Genomic DNA, 6,240 nt, shown 5'->3' on the forward strand with positions numbered 1-6,240 from the left:
TAGTTTAAGCTTGGATTAATGTAAACAATTATTCTTAATTACTTGTACATAAATTGTTTATATACTTGTTCATTTATTTAGTATTTAATTACAAGTGTTAGAGGCGACGGAAAATCTTGTTTGTATATATAAAAATTATTCTTAATTTGATACAGATATATAATATATCATATAAATTAAATAATGTTATTTGATTATATTTTTTATACATTCAATGATTGTTTGTTTAAATTCTGCAATCTTTAACATATATATAATATATATATATGATATATATAATATATATTTTTTATATTTTTTATAGGACAAGGATTTCCTGCAAACAAGTTTGCAGGAAATGCTACATACAAGGCAAGGTGTCAATTCGTGAGAGTGACAAGTGTCCTAGGTCATGTGCATTGCACATGACCAGTTAACTCAAATTTGAGGACTAACAGTGTTAGAATTTTGCTTCAGAACCGTTTGCTCTCTCTCTCTAAATCAGACGTTCTCTATCTTCGTCCAAGATCTCTCTCTCATCCTCCGTGCTCAGCCTAGCCACATCCACTCATTCCCTCAGAATTTTTCAAGGTTTGTTACCTAATCGGCTTCCTAATCACTCTCTCTTATTTATTTATTTATTTTAATTTACAAAATCTCCTTAAATCCCCTAATATCTTTGAGGGTTTTAGGATTTTATGCGGGTAAATCGTACAATTTTTTACATTTTGGAGATTTTAGGAGATTTCGTAAATTAAAACTTCTGCTTATACCAACAACCCATCAAAAATGATAGAATTCATTATAACTTTTATGTGGGTAACTAACACATTTCCTTAAATTTGTTTTTAGAATTTCCATTTGTTATTTTTATTTTTAAAGATTGAATATTGGAGCTTGGCCTGATCTTAGTTGAGTTCTATTGCGTAGTGTGCTGCTGGAATTGTGTTTAAGAGCTTATGTTTTTTGTTGGTTTTGGTTGGATAGTGATTACTGGTGTTAGGTGCTGACTTGTTGTAATGGGGGTTTAGTTGTAGTCCGCGACTTTGCGCTGCTAAAATGTTTCTGAGTTGATGAATTTTATTTTTTATTTTTTTATCATCCGCTGGGTGTGGTTCTTTGGGCCTTAGTCTTAATCTGTTTTGTTGAATAAAATTTAAATTCTTTTAGTTTCAGAATATGAAATCTATGTGAACTATCATAGGGAGACCTTGACTGATTTGAATGCCTAATGTAACTTTGGTAGACACCAAATTCATGGTTGCAACTTGAAATAAGCTTTCATGCATGATTTTCTGGTAATTCATTGCTTGATTGCTAGAGAGTTATGGTCTTTTGGAAGGCATAGCAGTGTTACTAGAATAGCCACTCCCCTTTGATTATATGGACAATATGGAGAACTTTGCCAAGACTTGAAAACTATTCAATGCCTTAAGACCTGCTTATGCTGTGGCTATAGAATGTTGTAGTTTGATATTTATGCTCTATAGCTATAAATCTAGTTAAGCTATAGTACACATTGCATTATGTGTCTCATATTTACACGAGCTAAATTAATGTGCTAAGTAATCTACCAGTGCTATTAATTAGCTGTAGATTAGTGGGCTACGAATGATTGTAAGTTGGGATAAGTTAATGGTGGGATTTTGAAGTTATAGGCATGTTTAGTTCTTTTGCTGGTTTCACCTATTTTGTAATAGGTGCAATTGCTTTGTGTGAACAAGAAATGCATAACATGTATGGATTTGGCAGTGTCTGGTTCTTTTTAGCTCTTTTTCTTTTGTTGATTTTGGATATGCAGGGAATTTATTTACGAAAATCTTTGTTAAAACTTAGAAGTTTTGAAGGTAATGCTTAGTAACTACTTTCTTAAGATATTCAAGTATCTGACCTTTGGCTAACTTATATTCTCCTTTCTTTTTTTCACAGAACGCAGTAGAGGAGACCATCATTCTTTAGAGGTTGGGCAGGATTAAGTCACATTTGTCTGTAAAGAAATTGGCGTTGAAACCCTTTCTTTACCTTTCTTCATTGTGGTGATCTTATTGTTTGAAGGTTATAAAGGGAGCTATCGTTCAATTTTAGTTAAGTTTCCTTTCTAGTTTAATTTAGGTAATAAGGCGAAAGACTTGGCAGAGTATGTATTGTATTGTTGTATTGTCCAATTTTGTCGCATGAGTGTTCTTGTTCATTTATTAAAAAACCTTTATATACCGTACAAACCAAGATAATGGAATAAAATATAATTATTCTTTTCTAAATATTTTAATATCTATAATGATGCTTGTGGTTTATCTTTTGAAATGTTACCGAGCCAATTATGGTAGTTTTGATTTCATAAAAAAACAAAAAGATGGTAAGAGACTTTATCATCTTTAATTTGTATTTTTTTCCCTCATCAAAATTGGTAGACAACATACCAATTTTAGTTGACAATTGCAATCTTGCAATCTTAAAACTCAACACATAAAAAAAAAAAAAAAACAAAAGCATTTTAATCTAAAAATGTACAAATTCTATTGAAATATATGCTTTGATTACAAAACCACAATAACAAGGGTTCTATTGAAATATAGACTTCGATACAAGTATATGTTTCAAGGTTCTAGCACCAAAATACATAATTCTAGCAAAAAAGGTAGGGAAAAAGTGTATGTTTCAAGACCAAATGCTGTGATGATCTCAAGTGGCGCAACTGTGGCAGCCCTTCCATTGTCGTCACTACCAATTCAATTCAGAAGTTGACTGCTCAATTGGATCCCAAAAAAATATTGTTCCAAAAAATTCATGAAGGCACTCTTTAACCTTTCTAAATATTTCATTGTAAAGTGGAGTGCCACAAAATCGGTACTACTTATCTGGTATTGGCTTGACACATCTGCAAAAAATTGTGAAAGAAAACAAGACTAAACAAAACAAAGTTATTAACCAAGAATAAAGAATTTCTATGATCCCTGTCAACAAAGACACCTAGGGGTAAAAAGTTTTTTAAACAAAAAGTTATATAGCCGACAATTTAAAATATTAGAAGCAAGAAAGATATCTTTACCAAAAATAAATTCAACCAGATAAAGAACTAGGTTAGCAAGGACTGGAAACAAAAAAAGAAAAAAGACGAAGTTAGCGTGAGTTCTCACAATGCATTATTTTCTATTGAATATCACTAGCAAATTTATTCAATGTTTTGCTCCAGTTCAAGATGCCAATGTTTCCCCAAGAAAAAATTATACAACTCAAAATTTAAAGTGAATGTACAAAAGCTTCAAAAGCTAAATTGCTTTTGTTAAAATATGTAAATCATTTTCTCTGTATACCCAAGTTCTTTGAGTAAGCCAATCAACTATAACAAAGATAGTAAGAAGAGAACCCATGTTAACAAACTATTAGCTTATTTTGGACACCAATAAAACAGCAGAACCTATAGCTATGTACCCATAAGGGCCATAACAACAAATATGGGAGAGCTACAGTACTTATAGCTAGGTACAAAAATAATATCATTGTTTAGTCTATTTTTGTTTTATCCACAAAATACAGAACAAATTTAGCAACAAAAGATTTCACAAGAAAAAGAATCAATGTAACAAATGTTACAAAAGTGGCATTAAAATTAGTACCATGCATTTTTTACTAGATTTCAGAAAAAAAAATATAATCGCTGTCAAACATAGATATATAATATTTACGAATAATGGTTGTTGATAGCCATTGACAACCGAGGTAATTAGAATAAAAGGTCTGTGTGCTCCATGATCCATCACACCCTTTCAACCCCATCCTTCTTCACCTCAAATCTTTCAAACCCAATAAGCCCCAAAATCAACACCCACACCCCCAACAAAGAGAAATTTTATACGCATGGCAAACCCCAAAATCTCTAAAATATAAAAAAAAAATGTACAATTTACCCACATAAAATCCTAAAACCCTCAAAGATATTAGGGGATTTAAGGAGATTTTGTAAATTGAAATAAATAAATAAATAAGAGAGAGGGATTTGGAAGCCAATTAGGTAACAAACCTTGAAAAATTCTGAGTTGTCGTACTCGTCTTCACCAAAGAGATTTCTGCGAAAGAATGTGCTGAAGCAGTGGTTCTTGGCGGCAAAAAGAGGTGGAAACGCGGCGGAGTGAGGCCAATGGAGAGGGAATGAGTGGATGTGGCTAGGCTGAGCACAAAGGATGAGAGAGAGATCTTGGACGAAGATAGAGAATGTCTAATTTAGAGAGAGAGAGAGAGAGCAAACGGTTCTAAAGCAAAATTCTAACACCGTTAGTCATCAAATTTGAGTTAACTGGTCATGTGCATTGCACATGACCTAGGACACTTGTCACTCTCACGAATTGACACCTTGCCTTATATGCAGCATTTCCTGCAAACTTGTTTGCAGGAAATCCTTGTCCTTTTTTATATATTCAATGATTGTTTTTATATAATATATATTCAATGATATATAATATATATTTTTTATATATTCAATGATTGTTTTTATAACATTTTCACAATAAATCATAGGTGGTTAGTTGTTACTGGTTCAAATTTGAACCTAACACTAAAATTGTATTTTTGTCCCAACAATAACAACCAGTAACAACCTGTTACTTATGATTTGTTGTGAAAATGTTGTGAATATATCATTTCTCTTTAAAAAACAATGAGAGAATATATAGCAAACAAAGCGTGGATGCATTGGCACCTCATGTGTTTGTGGCTTTGTGCATGGTTGCAGTCAGCGCTACGCAGTGTCTGCAAACTCATCAGTCTGGAGCATTGAATAAAGTGATAATTGATAATGCCTTTTTTTTCCTGTCAAGTTAACACCAACCTGACTTTGAGGTGAAAATAGCTAAATACCACGTTTTGGCAAAATTTGTGGCAAACTAGCACTGTTTCGGAAATATTTCGCAATTCGCCACTTTTTTAGTACTCTAGTTTCACAAAATCAAGTTCTAAATGGTACTCGAGTTCAGTGAACTCGAGTTCCTAGGTGAGTCGCCAGCATGACACTATTGCCTTGGAAGTTGAGGAATTGAAAAAACAATGTGGTATTCGATATTACGGAAATCGAGTACTTTTTTATAGTACTCAAGCTTAACAAAGTCGAGTACCTTGTTTTTCTTTTCTTTTTTTTTTCTTTTTTTTTTTTCTACTTTTTGTTTTGTATAAAACTTTTACTTATTTCATCTTCAACTTCTTGTGATCGTTGTGTCCACCATGTTAGGTGCATCATAGCACCGTGGGTCCAGCCCACACTTGATAAAACACCTCATTAAAGAGGTCGTTGGTCAAGCCACAAAAGTCAGCTTATTTTCTTCTTGGGCAACAACTTTGGTGTGTTGGACATGCTGAGGAGAAAAAGAAGAAAAGAAAGGGGCTGAAGCAAAGTCAAGGCAAGTGAGTTGCATTTATTGTGATTTGATGTCAAGAGTGTGACAGGAAGAAAAGAAGGAAAAGATGAAGAAATAAGAGGGGAGGCCATTCGGCCAGTGAGCAAGAAGTGAAGTCCCAGAGAAAGTGAGGACTAAGTGCAGTGTTGAAGAACTGTGTGAGTGAGTGAGCAAGTAAAAGAGAAGAGAAAAATAGAGAGAGTAAGAGAAAATTGTGAGAGATACACAGTGAGAGAGAGTAGTGAGTGAAAAGAAAAAAAAAGTTTTTTTTTTGCTCAAGTTGTAACTCTAAGTGTTGTAATCTCTATTTAATAGAGTGAAATTATTCAGAGTTTTTCCCGCTGTTTTTCCCTTTAAGGAGAAAGAGTTTCCACGTAAATTTTTGTGTTCTTGTGTGGTTTTGCTTCCGTTGTGCTTGCCGAAATTTATTCACATGTATATAGAATTTTTCCCAACACACCAAACTAAGGTGGGGCCGGGCTAGCCACGTGGACGATGTGTTAAAAAAAACTATATTAAATTTTGCCAACACATATGTATACAACAAACAATTTTTCATGTCATAGCTTCTAATAGTGATGAACTGAAAGGTCCTATCAATATGTGTCTTTGGTGATCTCTGATTATGAACATCAAATAAAATTACCAACTCCTATCATTTTTTTGTGCAACACTTTTACAACAGTATACTCAATGAGACCTCTGCCATCTGGTCCTTTGTTTAGGTGTTATCCAGGGTAAGAGCCATTTTGCATCTTACTGACCTCCTAACATCTCATGGGCACCTTTAGTGAATAGTTACTATCAGACTACTTTGTGCTTAGCTAACTGCAACTCCAGTTACTTGCACATGAACTTTTTCAAATCCAGACGT

The 6,240-nt window shown here is 33.3% G+C and overlaps 2 long non-coding RNA genes across 2 annotated transcripts; one reads left to right on the plus strand and one right to left on the minus strand.

The window, feature by feature from the left end:
- The first annotated feature begins 294 nt into the window (after positions 1 to 294).
- LOC126702385 (uncharacterized) lies at positions 295 to 2,242 on the plus strand. Its single transcript, XR_007647740.1, has 2 exons — positions 295 to 570; positions 1,909 to 2,242. It is a non-coding gene; the product is annotated as an uncharacterized LOC126702385 (long non-coding RNA).
- A 229-nt stretch (positions 2,243 to 2,471) lies between these two features.
- LOC126702386 (uncharacterized) lies at positions 2,472 to 4,373 on the minus strand. The gene is made up of 2 exons (XR_007647741.1): positions 4,001 to 4,373; positions 2,472 to 2,857 (listed from the first exon to the last, which is right to left on the minus strand). It is a non-coding gene; the product is annotated as an uncharacterized LOC126702386 (long non-coding RNA).
- Positions 4,374 to 6,240: the final 1,867 nt, after the last annotated feature.

The sequence above is a fragment of the Quercus robur genome, chromosome 10, assembly GCF_932294415.1.
Source record: "Quercus robur chromosome 10, dhQueRobu3.1, whole genome shotgun sequence".
Lineage (NCBI taxonomy): Eukaryota > Viridiplantae > Streptophyta > Magnoliopsida > Fagales > Fagaceae > Quercus > Quercus robur.